At 48.2% G+C, this 419-nt stretch overlaps 1 long non-coding RNA gene across 1 annotated transcript; it reads right to left on the bottom strand.

Moving 5' to 3' along the window:
* Window positions 1-419, bottom strand: LOC111660945 (uncharacterized). Its single transcript, XR_002761184.2, has 3 exons — window positions 342-419; window positions 128-187; window positions 1-46 (listed from the first exon to the last, which is right to left on the bottom strand). It is a non-coding gene; the product is annotated as an uncharacterized LOC111660945 (long non-coding RNA).

The following is a 419-nucleotide window of genomic DNA, read 5'->3' as shown; positions in this document are numbered from 1 at the left end:
CAGCCAGCGTGTGCTCGATCACGGCTCCCCAGCCCATGTCGCTCATCTGGAAGGGAGGGAAAGCAGATGTTAGTGAGGTTTGTCAAGTCATCTGTGACAGGAAGTGAATCTATACTCAAGCTCTCACCGGCTGGAACTTGACGTCCTTCGGAGGGTGTTTGAAATGTGGCCCGAAATTAACTGACACCTGAAGAGAGGGAGAGAGACACAGAGAGAGAGACACAGAGACAGAGAGAGATAGAGAGACAGAGAGAGAGAGAGAGAAGAGGAAACATTTAGTGACATTTAGAAAATTAAGAAGCCTCATAAGTCACAAGCAGGACAGGTGTTCATGTACTGACCGTGCAGCTCTTGTAGAGTGAGATTGCAGGGAAGTACATGCCTTCAAACAGGTTTTCAAATGCAACACCTTGGCTCAC

This window comes from Seriola lalandi, unplaced genomic scaffold (assembly GCF_002814215.2).
Source record: "Seriola lalandi dorsalis isolate HSWRI2012SDOR001 ecotype SW California unplaced genomic scaffold, Sedor1 jcf7180001993402, whole genome shotgun sequence".
NCBI lineage: Eukaryota > Metazoa > Chordata > Actinopteri > Carangiformes > Carangidae > Seriola > Seriola lalandi.
Note: the sequence above shows the minus strand (reverse complement) of the source record. Positions and strands in the feature narration are given on the sequence as shown.